Consider the following 20,987-nt stretch of genomic DNA (forward strand, 5'->3'; position numbering starts at 1 on the left):
ATAGCAGTGGAATAGCCTGTATGTATATGTGAGAGTAGTAAGAGTCTTCTTTCTAGATGTAGTTTGGTGGGTAGAGAGTCCTGGCCTCAGCCATGCACTTTTTTTCTGGTCAACCACAGCTCTGTCTCTGATTGGACCATTCTCAGGAAGGAATTCTGCTCTCTGAGGTCTAGATCCCGCCCCCTCTGAGCCCGGGTTGCACTGGAACACAACGGCATTCCCTCTGCACACACGGAGGGGGAAAGTGTGTATGTGTGAGGGAAAGAGTGACATTGTGTATGAGAGGGAAGGAGATAAATAGAGTGACTGAAGCATTTTTCGGGACAGTTAAAATTTTACTGGAGGGGGTCTGATCCAACTCGAAGCACCTGCACAACGTAATATTTAAACGTGAACAAAGGTATGAACATTGCAACCTCCCTGTTGCTTGTTCTGACCTCCTCTAAGAATAATGAATGCTGAGGGTAGTAGTGCAAGACCTTTGTAAGCAGAATATTTGGATTGTTAACATATGAAGGACTTGCAATTAGTTTTCTGGACAATCAAAGCCATCCATCCAACCCATTTATTCAGATCTGGCTGTTCAAATTTCATTAGTCATGTGACCGAGTCTTTTTTTAATTGAAACATCCAAATGTCCGCCCTTTTACCAGATATTTGTTTTTGCATGGAATATTCTATTTTCATAAGTGATCAAAATGTGGAATGCTATAGATACTATAGATACTATAGATACTATAGATGCTATAGATACTATAGATACTATAGATACTATAGATACTATAGATGCTATAGATACTATAGATACTATAGATACTATAGATACTATAGATACTATAGATACTTACAGCTATTCGTGATTTAATGAAGAGCAGAAAACAGACACAGCATTGTTTCAAATTCTTCAATAAAAGAAATAGTCTATGCAGCTGGCTTCACCGTTTCCCCGCCAAATAGGTCTACAAGGAAAATCTACGTATTATATCTCGACGACATTGAGTGTGCAAAAGGTTCTATGTGCTGTGTTGTAACTTCCATAAAAGGTTTTTCTCCACAAAAAGACACATAAGCGATCAAGGTTTCATTAAAAAAATGCACCACCCTCCCCAACGTAAATTTTTTTTCACCTGACCCTTCCCTTGCACTGTAAAAACAAATTGCTCACCCTCCTCCCTCATAGACTTAACTCAAAATAATATTTACAACTACAAATAACAATAACTGTAGAGACACTGTGTTTCTAAAAGTGGATATCGACTTTTCCACGTTAGCATTCTTATGTTGCACAGTCAACGCCATGCAGAGATATGGGCCAGAACATTGAGGGATTGCCGACCACCACGGACAAGGTGTCACGCCCTGGTCTTAGTATTTTGTGTTTTCTTTCTTTATTTGGTCAGGCCAATGGTGTGACATGGGTTTTGGTATGTGGTGTGTTTTTGTCTTGGGGTTTTTCACAGGTATTGGGATTGTAGCTTAGTGGGGTTTTCTAGCTTAGTCTATGGCTGTCTGAAGTGGTTCTCAATCAGAGGCAGGTGTTTATCGTTGTCTCTGATTGGGAACCATATTTAGGCAGCCATATTCTTAGAGTGTGTCGTGGGTGATTATCCTTGTTACTGTCTATGTGGTACTTTGCACCAGTATAGGCTGTGTCGGTTTTCTTGTTTTGTAGTGTTTGTGTTTAGTTGTTTTTTTATTAAACATGAATCTCAATAGCCACGCCGCATTTTGGTCCGACTCTCTTTCACCTACAGAAAACCGTCACACAAGCTCACTCTCCCTGCCTGTTACATTAGGCCTACATTACAATCAGAGCATCAGATAATGATCGGCTAGCCATATTTATAATTATATAAAATACAGTGCCTTGCAAAAGTATTCATCTCCCTTGGCGTTGTCCCTATTTTGTTGCATTACAACCTGTAATTTAAATGGATTTTTATTTGGATTTCATGTAATGGACATACACAAAATAGTCCAAATTGGTGAAATGAAAAAACAATTAGTTGTTTCTAAAAAAATAACTAAAAATGGAAAAGTGGTGCATGCATATGTATTCAACCCCCTTTGCTATGAAGCCCCTAAATAAGACCTGGTGCGATCAATTACCTTCAGAAGTCACATAATTAGTTAGATTGTACACATGTGGACTTTATTTAAGTGTCACATGATCTGTCATATGCTCTCAGTATATATTCACCTGTTTTGAAAGGCCCCAGAGTCTGCAACACCACTGAGCAAGGGGCACCACCAAGCAAGTGGCACCATGAAGCTCAAGGAGCTCTCCAAACAGGTCAAGGATAAAGTTGTGGAGAAGTACAGATCAGGGTTGGGTTATAAAAAAATATCAGAAACTTTGAACATCCCACAGAGCACCATTAAATTCATTATTAAAAAATTGAAAGAATATGGCACCACAACAAACCTGCCACGAGAGGGCCGCCCACCAAAACTCATGGACCAGGCAAGGAGGGCATTAATCAGAGAGGCAACAAAGAGACCAAAGATAACCCTGAAGGAGCTGCAAAGCTCCACAGCGGAGATTGGAGAATCTGTCCATAGGACCACTTTAAGCCGTACACTCCACAGAGCTGGGCTTTATGGGAGAGTGGGCAGAAAAAAAACCATTGCTGCTTAAAGAAAAAAATATGCAAACACTTTGGTGTTTGCCAAAAGGCACGTAGGAGACTCCACAAACATATGGAAGAAGGTACTCTGGTCAGATGAGAGTAAAATTGAGCTTTTTAGCCATAAAAAAAAATGCTATGTCTGGCGCGAACCCAACACCTTTCATCACCCCGAGTTCACCATCCCCACAGTGATGCATGGTGGTGGCAGCATCATGCTGTGGGGATGTTTTTCATCGGCAGAGACTGGGAAACTGGTCAGATTTGAAGGAATGATGGATGGCGCTAAAACAGGGTAATTCTTGAGGGAAACCTGTTTCAGTCTTCCAGAGCCTTGGACCGAGTTTCACCTTTCAGCAGGACAATGACCCTACTTGAAGGAGCTGGAGCAGTTTTGCCTTGAAGAATGGACAAAAATCCCAGTGACTAGATGTGCCAAGCTTATAGAGACATACCCCAAGAGACTTGCAGCTGTAATTGCTGCAAAAGGGGACTCTACAAAGTATTGACTTTGGGGGGTGAATAGTTATGCAAGTTTTCAGATGCTTTTGTCTTATTTGTTGTTTGTTTCACAATAAAAAATATTTTGCATCTTCAAAGTGGTAGGCATGTTGTGTAAATCAAATGACACAACCCCCCCCCCAAAAAAATAAAATAATTATCTATGTTAATTCTAGGTTGTAAAGCAACAAAATAGGAAAAATGCAAAGGGGATGAATACTCTCGCAAGCAACTGTATATGCACCACACAACCAATGCACAAAGCATACCATCTTCAGGCGCTTCAATGTCATGTTTTTCGTTTTCAACACAACAATAAATAGACTGTCAATCTCGACCAAAAACAAAAGACATCCCTCCCTACCTTGTAGGCCGACCCAGTATCAAGGTATTGGCTGACAAACTCTGAATGTCATCATACTTTTTGGTGTTTTGAAACAAATCTCTTTCTATTCATCAAATGGTCGCTACACAGTTTGGATTGATTGATTTGATTTGTCAGTTAAAAAAATACACATACAGTGCCTTCAGAAAGTATTCACACCTTTGGCTGTTTCCACATCTTGTTGTGTTACAGCCTGAATTTAAAATGGATTAAATTGAGATATTTTGTCACTGGCCTACACACAATACCCCATAATGTAAAAATGGAGTTACACTTTTAATTTTACAAATGAATGAAGAAAGAAAAACTGAAATATCTTCAGTCTATAAGTATTCAACCACTTTGTTATGGCAAGCCTAAATACAGTCAGGAGTTAACATTTGCTTAACAAGTCACTAAATAAGTTGTATGTATTCACTCTGTGTGCAATAATAGTGTTTAACTTGATTTTAATGACTACCTCATCGCTGTACCCCACACGTACAATTATCTGTAAAGGTCCCTCAGTTGAGCAGTGAATTTAAATGACAAATTCAACCACAAAGACCAGGGAGGTTTTCAAATGACTTGCAAAGAAGGGCAATTTAGTTTTTATATTTACTGAGTACCACTCTCTATATTTTACATGTTATGGGTATGATTGTAAAGGGCGGCTCCGGCAGCTCCTGACTGGTGGGCGGCTCCGGCAGCTCAGGACAGACGGGCGACTCTGGCAGCTCAGGACAGACGGGCGGCTCCGGCAGCTCAGGACAGACCGTGGAGGCGCACTGGAGCACCGAACCTGCACAACCCTACCTGGCTGAATACTCCCCGTCACCAGGCCAGTGTGGAGAGGTGGAACAGACCGCACTGGGCTGTGCTGGCGAACCGGGGACGCCGTGCGTAGGGCTGGTGCCATGTACCCCAGCCCAAGGAGACGCACTGGAGACCAGATGCGCTGAGCCGGCTTCATGGCACCTGGCTCGATGCCCACTCTAGCCCAGCCGATATGAGGCGCTACGATGTAATGCACCGGGCTATGCCTGCGCACCGGGAACACCGTGCGCCTCACGGCATAACACGGTTCCTGTCCGGTCCACCTCTCTCCACGGTAAGCACGGGGAGTCAGCTCAGGTCTCCTACCTGACTTGCCCCCCCCCCCCCCCCAATGCATTTTTTGGGGCTGCCTCTCGTCCCTGTTGCGCTGCCGTGCTAGCTTCTCATAATGCTGCCTCTCGGCTTTCGCTGCCTCCAGCTCTGCCTTGGGGCGGAGATATTCGCCAGCCTGTGCCCAGGGTCCCTTGCCGTCTAATATCTCCTCCCAAGTCCAGTTCTCCAGGTATCGCTGCCTCTCGTCACCACGCTGCTTGGTCCTTTCTTGGTGGGTGATTCTGTAACGGTCGTCGGTGGAAGTGCAAAACACACTAAACAGAAAAAATAATCACCCACAACTCAAGGGTGAAAACAGGCTGCCTAAGTATGGTTCTCAATCTGGGACAACGATTGACAGCTGCCTCTGATTGAGAACCATACCAGGCCAAACACAGAAATACCAAATCATAGAAAAAAGAACATAGACTGCCCACCCAACTCACGCCCTGACCATACTAAAACACATCACAAGGGAATGAAGGTCAGAACGTGACAGCATCTCGGTATCAGAAGTAAAAATACAGCCAGACGGCTGCTGCTGTGTCTTTCTAGACTTTAGTACTCATTTGAAAGCAATAATTCAATTATTCATTGCATTGTGGTGTTGTAGGCTAGTCTACGTAGGATAATTGTGTATTCCTTCAACAAGATACATAGGGGTGCTTGTTGAGCTGCATGTCTCATATCTTCGCTGTTCTTTCATGAGCAGTGGTGCACCTGGCCTCTCCGCTGCCTATCAGCTATTCCTATTTGTTCTTGTGGATTCCTATTGAAAATTGCTGCAGCTTTGAATGATTTTTATGTGTGGTATGATTGCTTGTTAGCCTATTGCAGATCTGGACAAGCGATCCACCTTCCACTATTGTCACTATGAATGGTGGATAGTGGGCAGGATAGACGAGTCGACTATATCGACCTGTGGTATAGTAAAATATAGCACATGGAAAAGCGTAGTGCATAAGGGAAGTATCAAAACACATTGATATAGGGGAGGAGCACGCAATCGGATGAGGACATTTGCTTGCGTGGAAGACATTACATATTAAAACCTGCAAATGAGTGAATGTAAAGCAGAGAATAAATGCACTACCCTCGTCTGTGCTCAAAACAAAACACAAAGTTTGACAACAATCCCCTATTTTGGACTAAATTTTGAACCCGTCCCTTAGTTCCAAGGCTTGAAAATGGGAAAGCAAGCAAGAGGGCATGAGGTAGGGAAAGAAAAGTGTGTGTGTGTGTGAGAGAGAGAGAGAGAGAGAGAGAGAGAGAGAGAGAGAGAGAGAGAGAGAGAGAGAGAGAGAGAGCGACAGGCAGAGAGAGAGAGCACACACACACTCACACGCTCCCTCAGACCACTGCAGCTGAGTGAGTGGAGTGGAGCGAAGCAGAGGCAGAGGCAGAGTGACAGAAAGAGAGGGGGAGAAGGGAGGGGGAAATCGTTCCTTGTTACTACTTGTTGCTCTTGCCTTTCCGTGCGGAGCGTTGAGGATGACATTCCCTGTGTTTTCCTGGCTGGAGTGGGAGCTCGTCTGAGGTAAGAGCCTCGCAGCTTTTGCCATTTACTGCTGATGTTTCTCGGGGTGAGAGGGAAGGAGACAGGAGGTAAAACGGGAGTAGCATTTCCATCCAGAGTTTGAGGGGGTTTCTGTGGGAATGCTGGCTTTGTGGAGCGGGGGAAGAGAGGGAGGTGTGGAGGGAAGTGCCAGAGAGAACAGAGCTACACTCCTCTGAGTAAAGCAGAAGACAGAGAGCCCTCACTGAATGAACAGACTGGCCCCTCTGTAAGAACAGACAGAGTGAAAAAACTGAGGGAGAAAAAGACTGAAAGACACAAAGGGTCCGTTACATGTGTTTAACAACTCTGCTCTCTTGGTAGGACAAAACAGGAGCAGTGAAACACTTCAAAACGGACAGTGGAAATTCTAGCTCAGCTCCCGTTCTCTTTCTTGACTACTGTATGCTGTGTTTCCCCATGCTTTCTCGAGTCTCCAGTTCTCTAATTAATGTTGCTCTCTCTCTCACTGGTGTGTTGTTCTGGATATCTCCAGTTCTCTAATTAGCTCTCTCTCTCTGGTGTGTGTTTCTGGGTAGCTCTGCGTGGTTCAAGACGGCTCCCAGTTTATAATCTGGAGTGGGGAGTCACATTTCAACACAGTGCAGTGAGGAGGGAAGAGAGGAGAGGGTGGTAGTTAACTACTTTAGCAGTCTCATTCCCACATGTATCAAGTCTGCAGGATTACTGTCTACTGCCTGCCTACAACCAGAGGCTGTTTCCTTGACTACTGTAGATAACTCATATAATCATGCACGCTATCGTTAATATTTCATTATTATTTATCTTGCTGCCTAGTCACTTTACCCTTGACTACATGTACATATCTGCCTCAACTACCACGGATGCTGACCGTATGTAACTTACAATCATGTGTGTTATATTTCCTGCTCGCTTTTATTTTTGGTCTGACCTAGTGTTGAAAGTAGTTTTTTCTATTTCGCACCTTCGATGTTGAACACGGCATTGTTGAGGAAGAGCCTTTAAGTAAGCACTTCGCTGTGTGGTTTACACCTGTGGAATTCTGCTCATGTGACAAGTAAACGACCAACTCATTTTAGCATGCAGCACTAACTTATTGTAGGCACTTAGCTCATCATCATGTCTCTCTTTACAACTGTTAATACTGTATGTTACAACACCTCGACCCAAAAATGAGACCATCAACCCAACCAGCGTGAACGTACTGCAATCTCCGTAATGACAGTATTTCTGATTGACATGAATATCAATTTGGTGTTTAGCATGTCATTCACAGCAAATGCAAGCACTCTTGTGACTTTCACAGCTTTTGAGATTTAGCATAAGTAGACTATTTACATCAAAAGTAATTCAAGGCTTTATATCATGTGTTGTATACCATTTGAGGACTTATCAAGCCTTTATACTGTATCACGCGGCATGGATTTTAGCCGCCCTAGTCTAGTTGTCATGGTGATATATTCTGCCCATTTGGGTCCTTGTCTAGTGTACTCCAGTTATTGTTGTGATACCGTATGTTCTCCTCGACCCCCGTCTCAGGGTCAGCGCTGGCCAGGGCCGGGCGGTTGGTTGTTATTGTTGTCCTATTAATAGTGAGGGCTGGGCCGGCAGGCAGGCAGCTGAGAGGGGAGAAGCCCGGAAGGGAAGGGAAGGAAGTGGCCTTGGAGCGGCCAGCCAGCCGGAGAAGAGGGGTTACTAGGACCACCGAGCGGGAATTATGGAATTACAGAACAGCGTCCCCGAGGCGATGGGAATAAGTGAAGTGAATGGGACCGTCGAGGAACATCTGATATAGATCCGGCGTTACTCCTAGTGAGGTGAAACTGAACGCTACGGAACACAGAGACTGGGGAGACATGGGCTGATACACTCTATCCTCTGGAGAAATACTCAGCATGGCTGCAACCTGGATGGAGCAACAGCAGAGGAATTGGACTCAAATCGTCTTAACTTCCACAACTTCCACACATATTTCTATTAGCTGCTGTTTACCCAGGTGCCACATCAAAGCCAATCAAGCTTTACTTGAAGTGCATTTAAAGGATCTCAACAATCACTTTTGCTCTTTAAAATCGAAACAGTCAAAGAAAATATGAATAAAGACTGCTCGTCGCTGTCATAGATGTAGCATACTACTCTCAGCAACCTGTCTGTCCTTGCTTTTGTTACATAGTGAAAGCGACAGATAAAGTATGGTTAGTTGAGTCGTCTGATAATCTGCTTCAGTGTTTGTCTAAGGAGATGGGATGTAGCCACATACAGTGCCTTGCGAAAGTATTCGGCCCCCTTGAACTTTGCGACCTTTTGCCACATTTCAGGCTTCAAACATAAAGATATAAAACTGTATTTTTTTGTGAAGAATCAACAACAAGTGGGACACAATCATGAAGTGGAACGACATTTATTGGATATTTCAAACTTTCTTAACAAATCAAAAACTGAAAAATTGGACGTGCAAAATTATTCAGCCCCTTTACTTTCAGTGCAGCAAACTCTCTCCAGAAGTTCAGTGAGGATCTCTGAATGATCCAATGTTGACCTAAATGACTAATGATGATAAACACAATCCACCTGTGTGTAATCAAGTCTCCGTATAAATGCACCTGCATTGTGATAGTCTCAGAGGTCCGTTAAAAAGCGCAGAGAGCATCATGAGGAACAAGGAACACACCAAGGAAGGACCGAGATACTGTTGTGAAGAAGTTTAAAGCCGGATTTGGATACAAAAAGATTTCCCAAGCTTTAAACATCCCAAGGAGCACTGTACAAGCGATAATATTGAAATGGAAGGAGTATCAGACCACTGCAAATCTACCAAGACCTGGCCGTCCCTCTAAACTTTCAGCTCATACAAGGAGAAGACTGATCAGAGATGCAGCCAAGAGGCCCATGATCACTCTGGATGAACTGCAGAGATCTACAGCTGAGGTGGGAGACTCTGTCCATAGGACAACAATCAGTCGTATATTGCACAAATCTGGCCTTTATGGAAGAGTGGCAAGAAGAAAGCCATTTCTTAAACATATCCATAAAAGTGTCGTTTAAAGTTTGCCACAAGCCACCTGGGAGACACACCAAACATGTGGAAGAAGGTGCTCTGGTCAGATGAAACCAAAATTGAACTTTTTGGCAACAATGCAAAACGTTATGTTTGGCGTAAAAGCAACACAGCTCATCACCCTGAACACACCATACCCACTGTCAAACATGGTGGTGGCAGCATCATGGTTTGGGCCTGCTTTTCTTCAGCAGGGACAGGGAAGATGGTTAAAATTGATGGGAAGATGGATGGAGCCAAATACAGGACCATTCTGGAAGAAAACCTGATGGAGTCTGCAAAAGACCTGAGACTGGGACGGAGATTTGTCTTCCAACAAGACAATGATCCAAAACATAAAGCAAAATCGACAATGGAATGGTTCAAAAATAAACATATCCAGGTGTTAGAATGGCCAAGTCAAAGTTCAGACCTGAATCCAATTGAGAATCTGTGGAAAGAACTGAAAACTGCTGTTCACAAATGCTCTCCATCCAACCTCACTGAGCTCAAGCTGTTTTGCAAGGAGGAATAGGAAAAAATTTCAGTCTCTCGATGTGCAAAACTGATAGAGACATACTCCAAGCGACATACAGCTGTAATCGCAGCAAAAGGTGGCGCTACAAAGTATTAACTTAAGGGGGCTGAATAATTTTGCACAGCCAATTTTTCAGTTTTTGATTTGTTAAAAAAGTTTGAAATATCCAATAAATGTCGTTCCACTTCATGATTGTGTCCCACTTGTTGTTGATTCTTCACAAAAAAATACAGTTTTATATCTTTATGTTTGAAGCCTGAAATGTGGCAAAAGGTCGCAAAGTTCAAGGGGACAGAATACTTTCGCAAGGCACTGTAGCTCTCCTATCTCTTCCTTCCCTTTCATTCCACTTTCCATTCATCCCCCTCTTCTCTCGCTCCCTCATCCCCCTCTTGATAGGTTCCTAAGGAATGTCAGATGAACTACCTGTTGCCGGAGGATAGTTGAATCTACAACCTGGTGTTTGAACATGTCTGGTAACCCTTGTTTTATGGTCTGTCTTACCTCCATGCCAGTAGACCATTACGGCTTACCATTGGTCAACATTATCGACATCATGTAGTGGATTTACACGTCAGATGTTCTATTGTATATAACATACATAGATCTTACAGTATGTCGAGTAGTGAATCAAGAGGCCTTTTTTGACTTCCTCCTTCCTTTCCCAGACTTCATTGCTGTGTTGATTGCGAGGTCTGTGACTTGGCGTGTATGTGTAGAGACATGTCAGGTGTGCTGCAGCCAGCTGCGCCATTGTGAAACGGTGTGTCTCTTGCAGTTCACTCTTGCTCCACGCTTTGTCTTGAACGTACTTGTTCAGGACATTGTGTGATGACGCATGAGAAATGACAGATTCCATTTCTATTTAAATATGGATAGAGTTTATTATCCATGAGACAAACATGTTCACTTTTCCCTAGAGGATCAGTAAGGATATAGAAAGCTATTGTGGGGGTGTGGTTAGAATGTTGATATAATAGTGTTGGTTATGAAGGTACACACATTTGTGCTGATGTCCAGTGGAAAGTCACAACCTATGGCTGTTCACACTCAAAAATGTGGTTTCCTCAAGGGTTCTTTGGGAAGGGTGACGATTCTATGTGGAACCATAATGACCCAAAGAACCCTCTGAGCCCTTCAATGGTTCTTTACACTTCAAAAAGGGTTCTTTGCTCTTTTAGTGATAATTAAAATGTAGGGAAGGTGGCTCATTTTAATATTTGGGGGGGGGGTTGCACACAGCCCTTTTTGTTTAACCTTGAATGAGAGCGTCAATCCAGTTTATTTAATGTGTGGTGTTACGCTGTTACCTATTATATATGACCACGGCCAGGAATGGTGTCTTGTGTGAATGGGGGCCCTCCCTCTCCCACTCTGCCCTTTGACCTGGCCCCCTCAACAAAAGGTGTAATTGCTGCTGGTCGTAAACCACCGTGGAACAGAAAGAGAGAGGAGAGTGATATACTGTATGTCAAAATCAAATCAAATTTGTAGCAGATGTTATTGTGGGTGTAACAAAATGCTTGTGTTCCTAGCTCCAACAGTGCAGTAGTATCTAACAATTTACAACAATACACACAAATCTAAAAATAAAAGAATGGGATTAAGAAATATATAAACGTTAGATTGAGCAATGTCGGAGTGGCATTGACTAAAATACAGTCGAATAGAATACAGTAAATACATATGAGATTAATAAAGCAGTATGTAAACATTAAGAAAGTGACTAGTGTTCCATTATTAAAGTGGCCAGTGATTCCAAGTCTATGTATATAGAGCAGCATTCTCTAAGGTAAACCGGGTGGAAGCCGGCTAGTGATGGCTATTTAACAGTCTGATGGCCTTGAGATAGAAGTTGTTTTTCAGTATCTTGGTTCCAGCTTTGATGCACCTGTACTGACCTTGCCTTCTGGATGGCCTTCCTGTGTTGTAGGTTTCCTGGAGGGCAGGTAGTTTGCACCTGGTGATGCCACCCTCTGGAGGGCCCTGTGGTTGCGGTCAGTGCAGTTGCCGTTTCACGCAGTGTGGGTGGACCATTTCAGTTTGTCAGTGATGTGTATGCTGAGGAACTTGAAGCTTTCCACCTTCTCCACTGCAATACTGTCAATCTTGATAGTTGTGAGCTCCATCTGCTGTTTCCTGAAGTCCAAGATCAGCTCCTTGATTTTGTTGATGTTGAGGGAGAGGTTATTTTCCTGGCACCACTTTCCCAGGGCCCTCATCTCCTCCCTGTAGGTTGTCTCGTCAATGTTGGTAATCAGGCCTACTACTGTTGTGTGATCTGCAAACTTGATGATTGAGTTGGAGGCGTGCTGGCTACGCAGTCATGGGTGAGCAGGTAGTACAGGAGGGAGCTGAGCATGCACCCTTGTGGGGCCCCTGTGTTGAGGATCAGTGAAGTGGAGGTGTTGTTTCCTACCTTCACCACCTGGGGAGGCCCGTCAGGAAGTCCAGGACGCAGTTGCACAGGGTGAGGTTCTGACCCAGGGCCCAAAGCTTAATGATGAGCTTGGAGGGTACTGTGGTGTTGAATGCTGAGCTATAGTCAATGAACAGTGGTTGTCTGTAGACCCTCCCATACGCATCCTGTCTGAGCCATTTTAATTATGACTCCACTTTGTCTCTCCACTTTGTCTCTGAACTTACGGAGGGAATAACTACACTGTTGGTTTCGGCCATATTCCCAGTCACCTTGCCGTGGTTAAATGTAGTGGTTCGTTTTCGGGTTTTGCGCAAATGCTGCCATCTATCCACGGTTTCTGGTTTGGGTAGATTTTTAAAAATGTGTATGATAATTCTACAGCAGTCCCTGCAGCATACACTCAAACCGGTTTGATTAGAATGCTCATTTAGAACGTCCTGTTTCGATTGACGCAACAGTCAGCATTTTTAAGCTAGCCACACAGTTTTTTCACAGAAACATTTTGCACAAACACAGTCCTTACAAAGTTATATCCTGAATGTGACCAGTTTATTTTTGGACGCAGCTTTCAGACATTCACATATGTAGGGACAGCATAACACAATCATCCAAACCGGAAAATGTGGGCTACATTAGTCCTAGCATTAACTGAGGAAAGATTGATGTAAAATTCTCGGCTGTCAGAAACCACAATATGAATTAGCTAATAGCAATTACTATTTATAAATCATCACATCAGGGGTTTGTTCTCCATTGATTAAAATAATTGTGTAAAACACGTTCTAGAAGTCTAAAGTAATCCGACGATGGGTAGTTTGTGCATGCCGCCATGTTTGTTTTTTCGCGTCAACCAAAGATAATAAGAGGAGACAAGAGGAGTTTGGTCTGTTTGCAGTATGCATGTTGAAGGGGGTTCTGTCATCTACAATCATTCACTTCCAGAAGTTTACCCTTCACCTCATTATAACATCTTTGGTCTGACAGACATTTATTTACCTGACACCCAGAATGCATTGTATAATGTTAATTAACATGACATCACACATAGCTGGCAAATAGCTTAGCATTAGCTCATTATAATCAGTACAACCTTCAAAAAAGTATTTTACACACATCATAGGTGTCCATTACAATCTATGCAATAATCAGAATGCATTATTTGTCACCAGTACTTTAAAACATGTGAATAAAACTGTAAATACTTTATGCTCCATACATACATACATACATACATACATACATACATACATACATACATACATACATACATACATACATGCATACATGCATACATGCATGCATGCATGCATACATACATGCATACATACATACATACATACATACATACATACATACATACATACATACATACATACAAACATACATACATACATACATACATACATACATACATACATACATACATACATACATACATACATACATACATACATACATACATACATACATACATACATACATACATACATACAAGGCAATGTGAGCTCTCGCCAGAAAATGTGCCAATTCGTGCAAGACTGCGCAAATGTCTGCATACTTGATCTGCGGAAACATTGTTGAAGTGATTGGACTCTCCTCGAAGAGAGAAATTTGTCTGACTCAGTAAAGCCTCAAACATAAATTGTCCGCAACACTGAAATGGGCAACTTCTATGTTTATTGATGAGGAGGCAGAACACACCTCTATTCAAACTGTTGTTAGAAAACAAAACTTGCTAGAAAATAATTTTGAAACATAGCCTATAGATAATTAGCAGGCAGGCAGCAAGTGTTAAGTGTACTGTTGCGTAACAATCACATTTTGGAACGGCATGTGCATTCTGACATCACATGCATAAAACAACTCACGCTGGGGGCGACCGTGAGAGATATTTGGATCTCATGTGTGAAAAGGTTATTGATATTCACAGTGGGTTCATCGCCTATACACTTCCTGATGAACTCAGTCACCGTATCTGTGTATTTGTCGATGTTATAATCGGAGGCTACCCGGAACATATCCCAGTCTGCGTGATCAAAACAATCTTGAAGCATGGATTCCGATTGGTCAGACTAGTGTTGAAAATACCTTAGCATGGGCACTTCCTGTTTGAGTTTCAGCCTATAGAAAGGGGTGAGCAAAATGGATTTGTGATCAGATTTGCCTTAGGGAGGGCAGGGGAGAGCCTTGTAGGCATTTTGAAAAGTCGGGTATCTGTGGTCCAATGTTTTGCTTTGCTAAAATCCCCAGCTACAATAAATGCTGCCTCAGGATATGTGGTTTCCAGTTTGCATAAATTTCAGTGTAGATCATTGGTGGCCATCATGGTGTTGGCTTGAGGGCGAATATACACGCCTGTGACTACAACCAAAGATAATTCTCCTGGGAGGTAATACGATTGGCATTTGATTGTGAGGTATTCTTGGTATGGTGAACAAAAGGACTTTTGTTTATGTATGTTATCACAGTCACACCATGAGTAGTTAATCATGAAACATACACCCCCACATTTCTTCTTCCCGGTATTCCTGTCTGTGCGATGTATGGTGTCTGCTATAGAGAAGAGTATGTATTTGTGTGTGTGCGCATGGCATTTGTTTGTGTATCTGTGTGTGTGTGAAAGGGTGCATTATGCAATGTTTGTGTGTGTCGGGTTCTAAGATTGTGACTGAGTGTGTGTTTTGCGAGTGTGCGTATGTGTGTTTACACAAGAAGTTTGATAGTCTGCGCTCCTCAATAAAATAATAAATTAGCTATTTCATACCCTTCTGCCCCATTTGAAAGAAGCAGCCTTAATGAACACTGTATCAACAGACTCATTGTCTTTCTTCTTTTAACTCTAAAGCCATGATCTCCTGAGCTGTGTGAAGTGGCATATGTTATGGCTACTGTATGTCTGGTCTTGTGAGTGTATATTGGTTTAGTGGGTGTATTGGTCTAGTGTATTGGTCTAGTAGGGTGCATGCTGCCTCTAGGGAAAATGTTAGTTTTTTATTGATTGTGTTTCCAGATGTAGGATCTTAATTTGATCACTGTTGCAGGAGAACCTTCCTGCAATGCAGGAAATGTAAAATGTGTAGTGTATTTGAGGTTTAAAAAGGCTTCTAAAATGTGTTATTTCCACTTACGAATTTTAGACTTGATTTTCACATATTAGTAATATATCAACCCCTACAAATATGTCCATTAATTAAAAAACACAAAATAATTTAAATTTCCTGTTGCTGCAGGATTATTTTCTTGCTGTCGCAAACTGGCTCAGATTAAGATCCTATGACTGTAAGTGTTATGGTGTGGGGTGCTACCACAGTCTTCAGATCTATCAGTCTTCAGGTTTCAGGCAAGCAAGTGCTGTAGTTGTGTGTGGGTTTGAAACAGTAGAAGCTGGGTGTCTAGGTTTGCTGGGCCTGGGCAGTGTGTGTGGTGTGTGTGAGTGTGTTTGTGTGGTGTGTGTGTGTGTGTGTGTGTGTGTGTGTGTGTGTGTGTGTGTGTGTGTGTGTGTGTGTGTGTGTGTGTGTGTGTGTGTGTGTGTGTGTGTGTGTGTGTGTGTGTGTGTGTGTGTGTGTGTGTGTGTGTGTGTGTGTGTGTGTGTGTGGTGTGCATGTGCGCATGCATGCAGGTGCCTGTGTTTGCGCGTGTGTGTGGATGGTAAGGAATGCACCGGTGTTGTTGTGCCAGATGCATCATGCTGTGTTTGACATTTGTTTGGCTCTTTGACCTTGCCTCACTGTGGCTCTCTCACACACACACCCTCCTTCTGTGCCAGTGCCAATCTTAGATTGTTCTGGACTGGGTTCCTAGGTGGAAAAACAGGAAAAGGCCAATGGAGACACACAGACAAAGAGACAGACAGACGTCAAACAATATCAGACACACACACAGTTTTAGATTTACACAAACACATTTAATAAATACAGAAAATCTAAATTGGACCAGATAGGGGTTGTTTGGCTTGTATCCAGACCAGATAGGGGTTCTTTTGCTTGTAACCAGACCAGACCCCTTCGCTTTTTCCAGATGTTACGTTACAGACTTATTCTGAAATGGATTGAATCGTTTTTTTTCTACCCACAATACCCCATAATGACAAAGCAAAAACAGGGTTTTTTTTGCAAACGTATAAAAATTATAATAACGAAATATTGCATTTACATAAGTATTTAGACCTTTTACTCAGCGCTTTGTTAAAGCACCGTTGGCAGTGATTACAACCTTGGGTGTTCTTGGGTATGATGCTACAAGCTTGGCAAACCTGTATTTGGGGAGTTTCTCCCATTCTTCTCTTCAGATCCTCTCAAGCTCTGTCAGGTTTCAAAATCAAATCAAATTTTTTTGTCACATGCGCCGAATACAACAGGTGTAGACCTAACCGTGAAGTGCTTACTTACAAGCCCTTAACCAACAATGCAGTTCAAGAAATAGAGTTAAGAAAATATTTACAAAATAAACTCTGGTAAAAAATAAAAATAATAATAAATTACATAACAATAACGAGGCTATATACGGGGGTATTGGTGTGCACTTTGCTCCATTCACCTTTCCCTTGATCATGACTAGTCTCCCAGTCCCTGCCACTGAAATACACCCCCACAGCATGATGCTGCCACCACCATGCATCCTCGTAGAGATGGTACAAGGTTTCCTCCAGATGTGATGCTTTGCATTCAGCTCAAAGAGTTCAATCTTGGCTTTATCAGACCAGAGAATCACGTTTTTCCTGGTCTGCGAGTCCTTTAGGTGCCTTTTGGCAAACTCCAAATGGGCTGTCATGTGCCTTTCACTAAGGAGTGACTTACGTCTGGCCACTCTACCATAAAGGTCTGATTGGTGCAGTTCTGCAGAGATGGTTGTCCTTCTGGAAGGATCTCCCATCTCGACAGAGGTACTCTGGAGCTCTGTCAGAGTGACCATCCGTTTCTTGGTCACCTCTTGGCCCTTCTCACCCCGATTGCTCAGTTTGGCTGGGTGGCCAGCTCTAGGAAGAGTCTTGTTGGTTCCAAACTTCTTCCATTTAAGAATGATGGAGGCCACTGTATTCTTGGAGACCTTCAATGCTGCAGACATTTGTAGGTACCCTTCTCAGATCTCTGCCTCAACACAATCCTGTCTCGGAGCTCTACGGACCTCAGAGCTTGGTTTTTGCTCTGGCATGCACTGTCAACTGTGGGACCCGACATAGACAGGTGTGTGCCATTCTTAATCATGTCAACTCAATTGAATTTACCACAGGTGGACTCCAATCAAGTTGTAGTATCATCTCAAGGATGATCAATGGAAACAGGATGCAATGGAGCTCAAGTTCAAGTCTCATAGCAAAGGGTCTGAATACTTATGTAAATAAGAATTTTTATTTTTTAATCATTTGAAAAAAATCTTAAAACCCTTTTTTTTGCTTTGTCATTATGGGGTATTGTGTGTAGATTGAGGGGGGGGGAATTATTTAATACATTTTTAAAATAAAGCTGTAACGTATCAAAATGTGGAAAAAGTGAAGGGGTCTGAATACCTTCCAAATGCGCTGTAGAACAATTGTTAAAGGTTCAATAAAGAACCATGCTCATAAGGTTCTAAATGGAACCTGTCCAGTGCTATAAAGAACCCTTTCCTACGGTTCTATGAAGAACATGAAAACAGGTTCTATATAGCACCAAAAAAAGGGTTCCGCTATGGTTACAACCCTTTTTGGAGCTATATAGAACCTTTTTGTATGGTTCTTTATATAATCTTTATGGAGAATGGTTCCATAAAGATATGTAGATCCTTTTGAAGAACCACATGTTTTTTTATTGTTTTTTTATTCAGGTCAGCCATTTTATATTGTTAAAATTCCGGAGGTGTTATTATTGTGTTAATTGACAAGTTGAATCAAGTGAATTACCTCTGGAACAGCTGGGGGTCCCTGAGGAGAGAATTGAGAACCACTGAGTGATTTAGTCAACCACTTACAGAGTGTCAGCTTTAATTTGAGGTATTTAAGTTATTTTCATCCCAATCGGGTGAACTGTTTAGAAATAGCAGTACTTTTTGTACATAGTCCCTTCATTTTAGGGGAGTAAAAGTATTTTGACAAATTCACTTATATGTGTATTCAAGTATTAAAAAGTTAAGTGGTTGGTCCCATATTCATACGCAACGACTACATATCAAGCTTGTGATTTCTTGATGAATTTGCTGTTTGTTTTGGTTGTGTTTCAGATTACTTTGTGCCCAATAGAAATGAATTGTACATAATGTATTGTCATTTTTTTGTCACTTTTATTGTAATTAAGATTAGAATATGTTTCTAAACTCTTCTACATTAATGTGGATGCTACCATGATTACAGATAATCCTGAATAATGATGAGTGGGAAAGTCACAGATGCATAAATATCATATATATATATTATATATATCTTTTTAATATGTAAGGCACAAAATAGCTGTGTGCAAACCACACTCCAAAATATTCGAATAAGTCTCTCCCTTCCGTTTTAGTTATCGCTAAAAGAGAAAATAACCATCACCCTTTCCCGAATATTATTTTTCAGTGTGTACTCTCTGTCCTTGTTTCACCTTAGGGAGGCTTATGACAAACTGTAGTGGTGAAAAGATTGAACCAGATCCTGTACCGGTATTGAAGTGAATCATAGGTCATTAGACACAGGGAAGAGAGGACTTCCTGAAACTAACCGTAAACTAACCGGGTGAATTCTCCTTTCATAGCTTTGCAAACATGGCATGGCCCACTAGTTTCTAATAGTCTGACACACACATAGACACAAACACACAGACACAGGGGGGGAAAGAGCTGTTAGGAAGAGAGCTGTTGGCAGGACTAACTGTCCCTGATGTCAAGCAGAACTAGTTGTGTGGCTGTAGATAGTCTCTGTAAAAGGGAGGTTAGGGGGCGGAGGCCATGTGCAGGAAATATGGGCTGTTTTTACCACCCTGATTCTCAAACAGGGCTGTGTGCACTTGTGAGTGAGTGTTTGAAATAGGGGTCATTTTATTTACAACCCTGCCTCCCACACAGGGCTGTGTTTTTGTGTGTGACTGAAATAGGGGTTGTTTTTTACGACCCTGTCTCTCACACGGCAGTGTGTGTGTGTGTGTGTGTGTGTGTGTGTGTGTGTGTGTGTGTGTGTGTGTGTGTGTGTGTGTGTGTGTGTGTGTGTGTGTGTGTGTGCGTGCGTGTGTTTGCGTGTATTTGCGTGTGGCTATTAAGGGCAGGAGATTTAGAGTCGAACACACAGAAGGGGAGTTGTTATTTTCGACAGGGCAGTCTAGACACACTATGGTCGTGTGTGTATTCTTAGGAGTACACAGGAATACACACACACTGCCCGGTACCCTCAGATTTTTTTATCTAACCTTTATTTAACTAAGCAAGTCAGTTAAGAACAAATTCTTGTTTACAGTGACAGCCCAGGAACAGTGGATTAACTGCCTTGCTCAGGGGCAGAACGACAGATTTTTACCTCGTCCGCTCTGGGATTCGAACACTGACCAGTGCAGTCAGTAATGTCTGAAATGACAGTGTATAAGAGTGGCCATAATGACAATGGGACATTGTAACTAACAAGCACAAGCATTGGGACTTAGGTTGGTTTCCTTGGCAACATTTGGAATGTCCAGGTGTCAGGGATGTTGGGGGATGGGCGCGGGGGGGGGGGGGTTGTAAGGGGATAGGGTGAGAGGGGGGGGAACCTTGGAGTGAAACACATTTTTCCCCTCTTTTCTGTTTCCTGCACAGAACAAATTATCCTTACAACAGCACAGATAGCTCTGCCTAACAGAGGAAACTGTGTGTGCGTGAATGTGTGTGTGTGTGTGTGTGCCTGTCTGTGCGTGTGCGTGAGTGCGTGTGCTTGCATGTGTGTGCTTGCATGTGTGTTTATGCAAGTGTGAGCATGTGCGAAAGACAGAGCACAACACTCCCACGTGAGGAAGTAGGGCAATGCCGTATGGAATGTGTGCAGACATGTTGACGTGTCATAAATACATCATGAGCAAATGCCTTTGTACTTCAGGAAACTGCACTCATTAAGCAGAAAATGTTCAAGGAAAGTTATTGCTGATGTCACGGAGCACAACAATTAAGCTGTAGAAATGACATATAGGTCTATTGGAAAAAATGTCTTCACACTCACAATATTTTCTCTATCATATCAGTATGTCCACTCAACACACAAACTGACTTGAGTAGGAAGTGAAATAAAATCCACCTAGCTTTACTCATATTACGCAGAGCGACTCAGTGAGGGCTTACAATTACATCACCCTTGGGACTCGAACCCACAACCCTCGCGTTGCAAGCGACATGCTCTACCAACTGAGCCACACAGGACACTTCCCTGCTGTATTGGTTGATCTTGTCACAGGGTTTATTGACGCCAACCCTAGGCTCGACTGTAGTGTATATTGTGAATGAAACTAGGCTGCGTCATACAGTGTGTAGTGACAGAGCAGAGGGGAGACCAGACTAGAGCTTACAGAAGGACTGGCTAGGGAGAAAAGGTCACAGGGGAGTGTTAATTGTGTATTTAGCATCACAATGGATGAAACTATGCAACTTACACACGCATACACACACTGAACTCCTAATGAGGACACTCTTCCCATCACTCCGTGTGTGTGCGTGTGTGCGTGTGTGCGTGTGTGCGTGTGTGTGTGTGTGTGTGTACTGCACCAGCCTCTCTCTCACACACACACACTTTACATTTTACATTTTACATTTTAGTCATTTAGCAGACACTCTTATCCAGACTAATTTACAGGAGCAATTAGGATTAAGTGCCTTGCATACAAAGAAAGTCTCTCACATCACAAAG

The 20,987-nt window shown here is 42.6% G+C and overlaps 1 protein-coding gene across 1 annotated transcript in view; it reads left to right on the forward strand.

Annotated features, from left to right (window-relative positions):
- The first annotated feature begins 5,999 nt into the window (after window positions 1–5,999).
- LOC135544570 (disabled homolog 2-interacting protein-like) overlaps window positions 6,000–20,987 on the forward strand; it is a 222,288-nt gene continuing 207,300 nt past the window's right edge. Inside the window, exon 1 of the mRNA XM_064972288.1 lies at window positions 6,000–6,178. The gene's annotated coding sequence lies outside the window, so the exon portion shown is untranslated. The remainder of the gene's footprint in view (window positions 6,179–20,987) is intronic.

This window comes from Oncorhynchus masou, chromosome 8 (genome assembly GCF_036934945.1).
Source record: "Oncorhynchus masou masou isolate Uvic2021 chromosome 8, UVic_Omas_1.1, whole genome shotgun sequence".
NCBI lineage: Eukaryota > Metazoa > Chordata > Actinopteri > Salmoniformes > Salmonidae > Oncorhynchus > Oncorhynchus masou.